This window comes from Humulus lupulus, chromosome 1, assembly GCF_963169125.1.
Source record: "Humulus lupulus chromosome 1, drHumLupu1.1, whole genome shotgun sequence".
Lineage (NCBI taxonomy): Eukaryota > Viridiplantae > Streptophyta > Magnoliopsida > Rosales > Cannabaceae > Humulus > Humulus lupulus.
In genome coordinates, this window is record NC_084793.1 from 76,319,990 (window position 1) to 76,334,177 (window position 14,188).

Below are 14,188 nucleotides of genomic sequence, written 5' to 3' on the forward strand. Positions count from 1 at the left end.
AGAGCAAGAAAAATGGATTGAACAACCATGTGTTGTTGGGCATGGAGCGGTGTGTACATGTTTGGCCTACCTGATCGCCACGACTAGGGTTGTTTTAAGGAATACGTGGTAAAATTTTGTTTTGTCGCTTAGGTCGACTATACCATATCTTTGGATTGTAAATGTATTTTAAAACAATATTTTGGGATCCCAATGTAATATTTTTACAAATTTTATTGAATGACCAAATCTTTTTATCTAATGTTTCATTATATGAATCTTTATTTTGATTTAATCACAATTTTTAACCTAAAACCTCGATTAGCGAGCTAATGGCACATTTATAAATCATATGGTAACGACTCTAGGGAAGTAGGGTGTTATATTTACATTACAACATCTATTGTTTGAGGAACCATGATTCCTAGAGACATCATTGGAAGTTGACTGTGGTACATGGCTAAATGAAGGCCTGCCAATATTCTCATTGTCATCTGAGCTTTATTCATCATCATCGTCGTCGTCGTCATCATAAACATTGTCTCCATCGGCATCAGTGGCCTCATCTACATCAAGATGACCAATCTCATTTGTTTCCACTTGAGGAATTGCATACAACTCAGGCGTTTCAGTAGCTAATTGAACATTGATTCTCCTCTTTATAATTGATACACATAGGGGTGTGCGAAGATTGATAGATGTTGATATCTCATCAAGAAAGAATACAACATCATTGTCATTAGAAATCAAAGATGGAATGATACCTTTTCCAAACTGATAAATCACCTTTAACTCAAGAGCACTACAAAATTTCTCAACTCCAGTTAAAGTATACAAACGATCAATAAGACTATTGTAAGTGATAGTCTTTGGCACCTTCATCCCTTTGCTTTATTTCGAACTAAATGACCAACCTTCATTGACAAGTTGTTCCCATTCTCCATCATATAACACAACAATATTTATTCGTGATTGGTTTGTAAAACATATGAGAAAATGTGATTAGATAAAATTGCCAAAAAAATTTATACAAGGTCCAAATTAGGGACGAACTTGGTCATAATAAGGTCCAAATTTGGTCCAAACATGGTCAAGATAAGTTCTGAATAAGGTCCGAACCAAATCCAAACCTGGTACAAACACGATCCGAACCTGGTCTTACCAAGGTCTGAACCAAGTCCGAACTTGGTCAGAACTTGGTTCAAACCAAAAAAATCCAAAACACAAATATCGCAAAAAATATGAGATTTCAACATAAAAATTATTTTTTGGTTATATTTTCAGCCTAGAATAGTTCAAAATCAACTACAAATTATTATATAACAAATCCATAACCCATAAACACCAATAACACTTACCCATCATCAAAAACACTTTCTTCCTTCAACTTTGGTCACTTTTTAATAAAAATTAGGGAGAGCTTATATTTTAGTAGAGAGATGACAAAACTTCAAAATAGATGAAGATGAGGCATTGTGAATTAGATGAGGAGAAAGAAAGAACATTACCATCCATGAGAGTAGGGTTGGAAACAGTGAGAGATGACAAAGAAAAGAAATAGGGGGCGCTAAGGGTATTTGCGATATTTCAATTGGGTATTGAGCTGGTTTAGTGAGAAACTTTTATGAGGGTATATGCTTTTAATATTAGAATAAATAAGGGTTACTTTGTGGACTTTCCCATGCATTATGGGAAAGATATTCAAAATATGCTCACGATAACCACACCCACCATGAATTTGAGTTAACCCAACTATCCTAGAATTGAAGTCAATGCCCATAGTCTCTTATTCAAATAAAGAAAAGAACAAAAAACAAATAGCAAAAATGTTACCTAATACTTGGATCATGCTTTGAGTATTTTTCCAAGAATTTTGTTGGTCCAAGTGGTTCTTAACACAATTGGCCTTGGCGGTCAATAATGGTAGCATCTTTCCCTGTCCATGCTCTCCTATGGTTGAAGCTCTAACCCCCAATTTGAAGCTATTAATCATGTTCAACCCTATTTTTGGGAATAGAAAGTATATAATGTTCTTAGTTCGTATGTTTTTTAAGTTATTTTAGTTTTTTCAATTAATATTTAAAGTCAATTGTCAAAACAATTCTTTTATTTTTTTTAAGAACTTGAGATATTATTTACTTTATTTTCAATTATCTATTTTAACCCAATTAGGTGTGATTACATGTGTTCCTAAACACACTTAACAGTCAGGATCTATGGAACACCAAATCAGCTAAAGTTTTTACTTAAGCAATTAAATTTTACAACAACCACCTAGGGAGTACCGCCACAGTATCTGTAACGTCTCAAATTTGCTACTAAGGCTTAATGTCTTTATTAGTGTGTCGGGAGGGCATAATTGGATTTTTATGTGTCAATATGATTTATTTGTAATTATATATGTGATTATGTTAATTATATGAGTTATATTATGATATGACTGTTTATGCATGTTTATGTGTATTAATTATGTTTGTGGGCCCATTTCTGTTAAAAAAATAGCATTTTCGTAATTTTGGTCCATTGAGGGTATAACTGTGATTTGATATGCTATATGATTGAGACCACATTATTATGTGTATGTATTTGTGGTCTTCGGCACGAGGTGGTCCTAGTGAGCAATTTAGCAACGAGGTTAAATACCCGACTCAGGTTGAGCTTAGGGGTATTTCAGTAATTTAGTAAATTAACAGGATTTATTGGTTAATGGGAATAAACTTGGTGGGTATTTGGGTTTAGTGGATTTAATTGGGAATTCGTGTCGATATTTGAGGATTAGCGGGAATTTTAGGGAAAAGACTAAAATGCCCTTGAGTTTGGTCAAGGGCATTGGTATGGCTAGGGGTAAAATGGTCTTTTGACCAGTGGGCTAAGTCAATTAAGCTAAGTGCTCAGTAGTTTGGGGCATACACATATAGGCCTTTCTCTCTCTCTCTCATCTTAATACCTTCTTGAAGGGGTTTGTAATTTGAAGAACATTAAGCTAAGACAAAGGAGCTCATTTGATACTTCTAAGAGATTTCTAGTGAAGAACTGGAGTGGATTGAAGTTAGGAGCAGTTAATGGGTCATCAAGAAGCTGGGGGTCTCGAAATTCAGAGAGGTAAGTGAGTTCTTCCCCCTAAAATTTTATGTTCTTGGTATTCTTGAGTTTGGGTGGGTTTTGATTGATAAATTCATAATTGGTGCCCTTAGGATTATTTATAGGTTGGTTTGAGGATGAGAATTGGTTTACAAACTGATTTGGAAGCTTGTTCTGGTCAAAGTCATGATTTAAAGTCTTTAATTTTCGTATTTGGTAAGAAAATGGATTTTGGATTGTGTTGTATTTTTGGATGTTGCTTTGAATGTTTATAACACTTGGGTAAACTGTTTTGAGGTCGAAACTTGGGTTTGAGGGGATGGGAGCCCGTTCGGGCAAGTTTTGGCTCAAAGAAGTCACAGAAAAACCCAGAGATTTATGCGTTTGCGCTGTGGCGCTGCGGCGCAGATGAACAGTGTTGCGACGCTGGGCCAGGTTTGGGTGAGGCATGGGTTGCTGCTTCCCACGGTGCCAGGCCATTTTGAGGGCCTTAATTTTCTATTTTTTTTTAGGGTTTTGGCCCGGGGGCTCGAGGGACGATTCCACCACCCTGTTTGGTGGAATTGGAGGTCCCGAGAGCATGGGATTGGTCCCGAAATCTGTTTTTGGAATTGGATATTAACGTGAGTACCATTTATGGTTGTGATTAGGTTTACTGCAAGGCTCGGGAAAGGATCGTGCTCAGGGTCGTACTAGTTCTTCTACACAGAACCCGAGGTAAGAAAACTGCACATGGGTTACAATTAGGGCTTAAGCCCCGGCCATTGAACATGAATATAAGTATGTCTTCGAATATTTGTTTAAATGTGAATGACTATGTTATGTCTGAACTGCATACTTGATTGAATTTGATTGGAAAGCTCGAATTATAGGTCGTGGTCGGCATAAGCATTTGGAATGATGGCCATTATGGCTAGGGCACTTTGGAAGTGCAATATGCACTTGTCTGGCTCTAAAGTCGCTTGAATAAACAAAGTGTGGTATGCACTCGTGTGACCTATGGTCGCGTAATTGAGTTAAATGCCTACTTGAGTATGGTTATTACTGCTAAGCATACTATTTTTGATATGTTTGATTATTTGTATCAGTTTATTTAAGTTTTCTTGCTGAGCCTTGGCTCACGGGTGCCTTATGGTGCATGTAAGGGTAAAGGGAAGTTGGACCAGCCATGAGTTTGAGAGCTTCAGGGGCAGTGTGTACATATGCAGCCTACTCGATTGCCACGGTCGGGATCTCTGTTAGGGAACTAGGGTTGAACCCTCTTTTTGTCGCTTAGGCCGACCTCTCTTTTGTATTCTTTTGAGTTGTATTTAACTTTTAAACTCTTTTAGGATCCCATGTACACACTTAAACTTTTAATGGGAAATAATTACTATTTGACCAAAAAATTTAATACCTAATCCATTAGTCAACTTTAATTACACATTTATGTTAAATGACTCGTTTAGCGAGTTAACCACTATTTTAAAAATACATGGTGTAACGATCCTAGATTAGTAGGATGTTACAGTATCCCTTCCTTTTCTTTGTATCATACTTTGCAAATTAATTTATATTTTACATGTATATACCTAAACAACTCAAATATAAAAATAATGGCCAGACTTTACTTGTGACCAATTTAAAATGTAGTATAAATCTTTAATTCTAGATATAATGGTGAGATTCGTAATCCGTCCATACAGGCTAAGCTTCGGCCCAAGCTTGATGGCCCAAAATCAAGATGGTTCTCAAACCTCAATATTGAATGAGAATTTTTCATAAATATGGTTTTTATACCAAAGGAAATTTTTTAGGAAAACTTTGAGTAAAAACACGAAATTCATTGGAATTAAATGACAGATAAAAAAAACAATAAACAATCCTTATATAGCCAAAATTCGTTCAGAAAACAAAGGGCAAATTCGACAACACCGGGGCCTTCTCTTCTTCCTCGCCTTTTCTTCTTCTTCTTCTTCTTCTTCTTCCTCTTCTTCCTCTCTCTGAGTTTTTTTCGGTTGACGAAGGAATCAAAGCTGCAAGAATGTCGAGGGAATGACGGGTCAAGATCTTGATTTGGTGGTCCAGCCAGCATCAACAAGGGCGGCGTGGAGAATTGGGAGCTTTTGTACTCACAAAAACCCTAACCATCGCCGCTGTGTTCTCCGGATTCGGCGATCTGATTCCGTGGTTGATCGCACTCGCCTTCTTCTTCGCCAGATGGTTTATCAAGACCGGTCTAGGTAACATAATTGCTTACCAATTCGTCTCCCTGTTCGATAGCTCGTCGCCGGTTTTGGGGTACAGTCTGGTGTTTAGTGAGGCGCTTTTAGCACCGGACATTCCGTCAGTTTTGGTAAGAGCTGGTGGGATTTTCTTGCGGCTGGTTAAGTCTTTGTGCATTGCATGTGGTAGCAATGTCAGAGATGGGACAGAGCACAAATTGGGATCCTGGCTGATGGGACGAAGCACAAGTTGGGATCTAGTCTAGGTAACATAATCTCTTACCAATTCGTCTCCCTGTTCGATTGCTCGTCGCTGGGTTTGGGGAACAGTTTGGTGTTTTACTGAGGCGCTCTTAGCGCCGGCCATTCCGTCGATTTCGGCAAGAGCTTGTGGGATTTTCTTGACGATGGTTAAGTCTTTGTGCGTTTCATGTGGTAGCAATGTTGTAATGGGACGAAGCACAAGTTGGGATCCTGGCTCATGCTTACTTGCTTTCAGACTTCGATGATTTCTTCAACGATGTTCTTGACGACAATGGCAGCTAATCCGCTTAGTGCGACGTTGACTTTCAATACGATTTAGCAGACAATTGGGTGGACTGATTGAGCCAAGGCCGCCATTGTTCGTGGATTAGTATCGTTGATTGTGGTCCCTTTCCTTTTGTATCTGATTTACCCGCCATCGGTGAAGTCCATTCCTGATGAACCTAAGCTTGCTAAGGAAAAGTTGGAGAAGATGGGGCCAATGAGCACCAACGAGATTGTTATGTCTGAGACACTTCTTCTTACGGTAAAGCCCTTCACTTGATCTACAAATTGAGTTCTCGTACAAACTTTATTGTGGTTTTTCATGATTTTACTCACAGATTGCATTCATTTGATAAATTTATGTGTTTGCTTAAGCTCTTTGAATAAGTTAAATTTAAAATTTAAATATTGGGCTGATATGGGTAGAGAATTTTGAACTGAAGACCTAAAATGGTACAAAAAAAATTATGTAGCATATTGAATTATAAAACGGTAAAGCATCTCAGTAATGTAAATTGCTTATTTGTTTAAATTGGTAGGAAATATAGGTTTGTTGTTTTAAGCACTGTACTTTTGGGCCTTGATTTTTATCTGTTTAGTATATACTTTGATAACCTTGGTTTAGAATGTGAATTATATCATGTTCCTCTATATAAGTTTTGCAATTCATATTTTTATTCAATTGTGTATTACTTTATGCCACAAACTAGTTTAGTTTGACAAATTTTGTGGTGCAAATGCATTGTCTGAATATGGATAATGGACTATTGATCAATGTTGCTTGTCAAACATCTACACGTTGTGTCCAATAATGGGCTCGTTTGTTTTTATATCTAGGTTGGACTTTGGATTTTTGGAGGGATGTTGAATGTGGATGCTGTGACTGCTGCAATTGTTATTGAGATGTATATGTTTCTCATTCATTGTCAAAATAGAGCATTCTTATGTTGAGAAGTAATAACTCTGTTTGTGTGTGTATGTTTACCATGGTATATATCATTTAAATCTAAACCCATGCTCCATTTTTACTTGATACTTTTTAGGCCACCAACACTTTATGGGGTTCCAAGGGATCATAGACCATTTCCTATGGGTGATGTAAAAGCTTGGCAGAAAAATATGGCAGCTAATTTCTTCCAGAAATCAAAATACCACCTGAACCTAAGAACCTTGCATGCATCAATTTTGTCTTGTCGGTACCAAGGGTTAAGCCGCATGCCTCAACACAAGGCACCACTTCTGTTGCTCCCAAAATTCAAATAAAAATAAAAAGCAAAACACTCACGAAATCATAGTGCATGCTTCCCTGTAATACCAAAAAGTGGCCGGATCCCAAATTTCCCTTTGATATTTATTATAAGGTAACATATGATAATTGGTTATCCATAATATACGTAAGATGGTCACATGTTATATTGAGGGTAACTAGTTACTCATATTATGGGAAACTGATTAGCCTTAAGATAGTGACATGTTATATAGATGGTAATTTGTTACCCATAATTTAGGTAATTAGTTACCCCTAAGATGTAACATGTTACCCTAACAAGAACATCAAGATCTTAAAAAAAAAAACTCAAATGTGAATAAAAAATAATAATAAATCAAGTAATTGGTTACCTTATCAAATTTGAAAAAAAAACTTACAATTTAAAAAAAAGAAAAAAATGTTTATAATTAAAAGGGATATTTGCGGCGAAAATATTTAAGTTTTTTAATTTGTGACACTTAAATTCCTAATTCTTTTTTTTTTTGCGGCTAAAATATCTTCCGTCACACTTGTTTGGCATTGTAGGTACCTGGCCGTTAAGTGCTAGGTAGACACACACATGGCAGTCTTTGATTGATCCACGTCATTTATTTTTTATTTAAAAAATAATTTAAATTTAATTTAAATCTTAAAATATAGAAATATATTTAAAATTCAATTATTTTTTTAAAAAAAATTATAAAAATAATACAAATTAATATAAATTTTTTATAAAATCTAAATTACAAATCAAATAAAGTAACTTAAAACTTTTCATAGTGTTTTGTCAAAAAAAAAAATTATCATCATGTGATAACCCCTAACAAATAACTGAAACCAAGATTTGAAACAGTAACAAATTAAAAATCCACCACACCCAAACATCATCCAATAAAACACAACTCCAAGATTCCAGATTTCTTCATCCAAACTGAGCACTTTCATGGTCCGAGTCAAGTTCATTCAACCTAATGAAAAAATAAACAATAAAACCCAAAAAAAAAATGAACAATAACAATCTCCATCACCTCCAACATATTGAAGAATTGTTCACCACCACATATCAATTCCAACCAATGTCCCTCTCCCTATATCTTGTCCACCACCGCTGTCAAAGACTATAGATTCAAACAAATTTCACCAATACAATTTCAATTCAAAGATTCAAAACCCAACAATTTTCACAGGCTCCAAACTCTATCGTTACCACATTCAGCAACAGCAAAAAAATAAAAATAAAAATGATCCAAAATCAAACTAGATCTAACCCAAAATAAGCCCAATCCATCGTCAGAGCTAAGCCCCCAACGATGCAGCCACCTCGCCCCAGCCCAGAATCGCCGTCTTCTTCGCGCAGCACACAGGTTCACCTCGTTGTCGTCTGTCAACTACGCCATCGTGTAGCACACAGATTGTACCACCTACAACCCACCCCAACCTAAGCCACGAACTACACACAAAACCCTAGATCCTGTCGCCTGAGAAGAAGAAGAAGAAGAAGAAGAGATATACGATTTGGATTTTTTTTAAATCAGAATTATGTTTTATTTTAAATTAGATTTGTAGTTTTAGGGATTTAAATTAATTATTTTAATTTTAATTTAATTAAAATACGAATTTTAAATAATTATTAATTTTTATTAGATTTTAAACAATTTTATTTAACTTTTTAATATCTAAATGATTTTTTAAATAAAATAATAAAAAATATCTACATGTACCAATCAAATGCAGCCATGTAGGCAGTTACCTGACACTTAACGGTTAGGTACCTACAGATACCAAGAAAGTGTGACGGAAGGTATTTTAGCCGCAAAAAAAAAAGAGTTAGGTATTTAAGTGTCACAAATTGAAAACTTAGGTATTTTCGTCCAAATATCCCTTTAAAAAAACTAATAAACATACCTATCTATATATATATATAAATATATATATATAGTATTAGCCTGGGAAACATAATGTAATCGCCGCTGAGAATAAACATGCTGTACCGGGTGACTGGAATCCTCTGAGGTCAGCTGAACAGGCTGACAATCAACAGAAGATGTAGGTCTTCAAGCCTGAAGAGTGAGGCTGATCCGTAACATCAACTGCAGAAGAATGAGGTTCGAGTTGATGAACAAGAGAAGGCCGCAATACATCTCCATCACCATTCTCCCCCATGGCTGATTAATTAGGTTAAGGAAAATATGAGGCGACCTCATTAAAGAGAACATCCAAGGATACATCGAGTCTCTTGGATTTCACGTCATAGCATCTATACCCGGACTGAGCATATCCAAGAAAGACAGAAGTAGTTGCCTTGGGGACAATTTTTATCTTAATATATATATATGAGCTTCAATGAGATGATGTGACACACTAAAATTGATTCAAAACACTTTTTTTATTTTATAAATTTTTTAATTCTTTTTTTTCAAATTTATGATTATTAGTTAATAATTAAAAAATGAAACCATCTAAATATATATTACTATCTAAAATTAAAAATTATTCACATGTTTAAATGTAATTACACTAATAAATTACCATACACCTTATAGTAATAATAAATGTGATTTTTTTCTAATTTTTTATATAAATATCTAAAATTAAAAACTCTTCACAAGTTATTTTCTAAATGTAATTACACTAATAAATTATCATACACTTTATAATAATAATAAATGTAATTTTTTTCTAAATTTTTTACATTTTTTAATTCTTCTTTTTTCAAACTATAATATATATATATATATATATATATATATATATAAAGGAAAGCATCAAAGAATTGATGTGATACTCTAAAATTGTTCCAAAGCACTCTTTCTATTTTCTCATTTTTACATCTTTTAATTATTCTTTTTCAAATTTATGATTATTAATTAATAATTAAAGAAAAAAAATTTAAATATATAATTATAAAATTTATAATATATCTTTACTTAATTTTAATTCAAATTTGATCGGATATTTATTTACAATAATTATTTAATTAAATTATAAATATAAATATAACAATAAACAACATTTTTTTTCTCATTTTTTATTTTACTTTACTAATTTATGGCTATTAAATAATTTTAGAAAAAAACTCAATCTATTTTCTATTTTTTTCTCATTTTTATTTTAATAATAATCTATCTATTTATATTTTTAAACTTTTGACAAAACATGGGGTCTAAATGTTAGTTTTTAACGATAAATGATCAAAACGGACAATCAACTGAAATACACTTAGTTCAAATAATCTATCTATATATTCATATTTTTTAACCTTTTGACAAAATACAAGCTCCACAAGTTAATTTTAAAAAATAAAGGGTCCAAACGGGTAATCAGCTAAAATACAAGGTTCAAAATGGTGTAAACCTTTATAAAAAAACATAAATGATATAAATATATATAATTTACTTTTTATAAAGAATTTTTAACCTTTTGAATAAATAAATGGTCCAAAGTTTAATTTTTAAAAATAAAACGTCAAAACGGGTAATCGGCCAAAATATAGTGTTTAAATAATCGATCTATTTATTCTTATTTTTAACATTTTGGCAAAACTTAAGGTCCACAAGTTAATTTTTAAAAATAAAGTGTCCCAATGGTTAATCAACTAACATACAAGGCTTAAAATTGTATCAACCCTTAGAGAAAACATAAATTATATAAATATATATAATTTACTTTTTTATAAATAAATTTTAATCTTTTGAATAAATACATGGTATAAAGGTTAAATTTTAAAATAAAGGATCAAAATGGGTAATCGGTCAAAATACAATGTTCAAATAATCGATTTATCTATTCCAATTTTTAATCTTTTGACAAAACACGAGGTCTAAAAGTTAATTTAAAAAAATTTAGGGTTCAAACGGGTAATCGGCCAAAATAACCATTACACAAAACATAAATTTTCTTATGCATAATTTAGAGATTTTATAAAAAAAAAACATGCAAAGCGTATAAAAATAATAATAATATTAAATAAAAGCACATGTACAACAAGTTTTTTTAATTTTGTTTTCGACACTTTGACTATTTAGAATTTCTCGAAAACTTGCACAAGATTTGTTAAACAATTAACACCATTATAAAAAAAATTATGGTCAAGACGCTCTCACGTGTCCATATAGTGTATGAGATGAAAAATGAATCCCTGCCACATAATCTCCCAAAAAATATTTTAAAATATATATTTATATAAATGAGAGCACCAAAGAGATGATGTGGCACTCTAAAATTGCTCCAAAACATTCTTTCTATTTTCTCATTTTTTTCACTTTTTTTTTTATTCTTTTTTTTTTAATTTATGATTAAAAAAAATAATATTATATATCTATCTACATATTATATAAATAAGTTTCAATGAGATAATGTGTCTGTAACGCCCTACTACCTTAGAGCCGTTACTAAGTGAGTTTAAAATAGAAATCGTGCTTTTGACTGACTCGAAGCGGTTTCTAAAACCAAAAGTGTGGATAAATCAGAAGTTAAGGCTGTACTCTTTTAAAATGTTTAACTTCATTGAAAACGTAAGTATAAAACATCTGGGATCCCAAAATAAGGTTTACAAAATATTTACAACTCAAAAATAGATTTACACCAAGTTAACTATCAAAAGAATGGATTAATACAGCCATTTACAAAATGCCCCCAACCAAAGCAGTCGGGCAGGCCGAACATGTACGCGCCGCCCCCATGCTCTCCATACTCATGGCCGGTTGACTGACTCCTTGCTTTTACCTGCCACACGGAGCACCCGTGAGCCGAAGCCCAGCAAGAAAACCCAAATAGAACATAACATATGCAAATAATATCGCTGGCATAATTCACTGATAAATAAGAAACTCATCAATTTAAACAAGCACGGCCATGCCGCCCCAGAGGCCTTACCAAAGCTTGGGGTCTCAGTCATCACCGTAGGATAACTCATGTATCCCTTGGGTCCCACCCTGGCTATAGCATCCCATGTGCTGAGCGTTTCTTCCGGCCCCACTGCCGTACCCGGCCTACGCCGCTCTCGGCCTTAGCCGTTCATTCCATTACAATCACACATATTATACATTCAGAAATAACCATTCAAACATACAATAGTTCATCTAAGATTACACATTTGCACACAATACAATCTAGGGCCGTGCCCTGCAATCACACAGTGGGCCTATGCCCTAATCTCGGGTGGTACGGTTTTCTTACCTTTAGATTCAGTAGACTTGATCAACCTGACTCCTTGAGCACGATCTTACCCGAGCCCTAGCGCTTACCGTGGGTGGAATTTCGACCTTGAACTGAACCCTAGACCTCCTTGGCTTGCACCTTTACAACCTTGACCTCAAATCTCTGATGTGATCTTGCTAATCCATTGCCAATCCTCAAGCCTAGCTTAAGATCCTTGATGCTCAGCTAACCCTAGCTTTCCACTGAGCTTAACCTCAAGAAAAATCAAGGGAAATGGTTGGGAGAGCCACAAACCGAATCTTCAAAGCCAAACCCTTCAGCTTTCCCTCTCTTTTCTTTTCTCTTCTTTCTTTCTTTCTTTTCAGCCTATAACTTTTCTCTACTAAATCCACTAAGTGTAAAGACCTTCTTTATTTTATCTCTTACAAGCCTAATGACCAAAATGCCCTCCCTTACTAATTCTAAACCTTTATGTCCAAAAAGGGGCATTTTAGTCATATTACCCAAATTCCCACTAATTCCTCAAGTGTTCCTAATAATTCCCGCTCGCTACCCAATACCTGATTAATCATCAAATATAATCCCAAATTCTCAATTAAACTCCCCAGGCTTAACCCAAGCCGGGTACAGGTTCCCGCTTTGATTTTCCGCTAACCCGCTCATTCTAGGATCGTCTCGAGTCATAGATCACAGGTATCAACATGCCCAACATGGCCAAATTACAAATATGCTCAATCAGGTCTACATGCATACTAATTCATATAGTCATGCATCACATTTAATCACATAGTCATATAACGTGCATTAAATCATAATCATGCATTAAATTCATAAAAGTCACACACAGAATTCCATTATGCCCTCCAGGCACACTACTCAAGGCCCTTAAGCCTTAATACTGAATTTGGGGTCGTTACAGTGTCATTCTAAAATTGCTCTAAAACACTTTATCTATTTTCTCATTTAATCTAATTTTTATTCATTTTATAGATTATAATAATATAATAATTTAAAAAAAAATGTAAGCAGTTACATAATTTTTAATTTAAAATAAGATATCTACACTATATTATTATTTACTCTATCTATTTTACACATTTAAAACGCTAAAATTGCTCCAAAAGACTTTTTTAAAAAATATAAGTAGTTAGATGTCTATATATTATATAAATGAGAGTTTTAAAGAGATGATGTGACACTCTAAAATTGCTCTAAAACACTCTATCTATTTTCTCTTTTAATCTAATTTTTTATTCATTTTATATATTATAATAATATAGTAATTACTTATTTTTTAATTTAAATAAAATATTTATAAGATATTATTATTTACTATATTTATTTTACACGTTTAAAATAATAAAATTGCTCCAAAGCACTTCAACCACTTTCTCCTTTAATCTAATTTTTTTATTCATTTTATATATTATAATAATATAGTAATTTTAAAAAAATGTAAGTAGTTACATGCTTTTTAAATTTAAATATAATATTTACAAGATATTATTATTTACTCTATCTATTTTATATGTTTGAAAAACTAAAATTGTTCCAAAGTACTTTATTTATTTTCTCCTTTAATCTAATTGTTTTTATTCATTTTATAGATTATAATAATGTAGTAATTTTAAAAAAGTATACCATACACACTTTAAAAAATATATAGTTACATGTTTTTTAAATTTAAATAAGATTTTTACAAGATATTATTATTTACTCTATCTATTTTACACGTTTTAAAAAATGTAGTAATAATAAAAAAAACATAACTACTAACTACACTTATATATAAATTAATATATTCAAAAAATATATTTTATAAATTAATGTAGTAATGTATTTTACGTAAATGTTGTTTTATTTTAGATATATGTGTTTTAAAAAATGTAGCTTAAAAATAGCATCTATCTATAGATAAAAAAAACGTAAAGAACTATTAATTAATACATAAATATCTATCTTTTAAAAAAAATAAAAAAGACAAAAA

At 32.9% G+C, this 14,188-nt stretch overlaps 1 long non-coding RNA gene across 1 annotated transcript; it reads left to right on the forward strand.

Moving 5' to 3' along the window:
- The first annotated feature begins 4,875 nt into the window (after positions 1-4,875).
- Positions 4,876-6,827, forward strand: LOC133794791 (uncharacterized). The gene is made up of 2 exons (XR_009875316.1): positions 4,876-6,054; positions 6,630-6,827. It is a non-coding gene; the product is annotated as an uncharacterized LOC133794791 (long non-coding RNA).
- Positions 6,828-14,188: the final 7,361 nt, after the last annotated feature.